Genomic DNA, 321 nt, shown 5'->3' on the forward strand with positions numbered 1-321 from the left:
CGTCGCTGCTTCCCACGCACCTTGGAACCGCCCAGGCGGGCACCTGTCCCGAGAGATGGCGGCGATGCGGGGGCCGAACCGGCGCGGCGCCGATGGAGGACAACTGGGTCAGACGGGTCGTCTCGATCTCGCTACCGATAGGTCGGGCAGAGTGCGACACGCGTGTGACGAGGGGACGGCGAACCGCTGCCTCGGCAATCATCGGCTTCACGGGTGCCATGTGCACTTGCCCATTGAGGCCAACCCGCAGGCTGGAGGAGCCGTCCGCCCGAACACCGGCACCACGGCCGGCCGGCGGGGGCCCTCCAAAGGCGGGTCTGG

Source organism: Dunckerocampus dactyliophorus, unplaced genomic scaffold, assembly GCF_027744805.1.
Source record: "Dunckerocampus dactyliophorus isolate RoL2022-P2 unplaced genomic scaffold, RoL_Ddac_1.1 HiC_scaffold_110, whole genome shotgun sequence".
NCBI lineage: Eukaryota > Metazoa > Chordata > Actinopteri > Syngnathiformes > Syngnathidae > Dunckerocampus > Dunckerocampus dactyliophorus.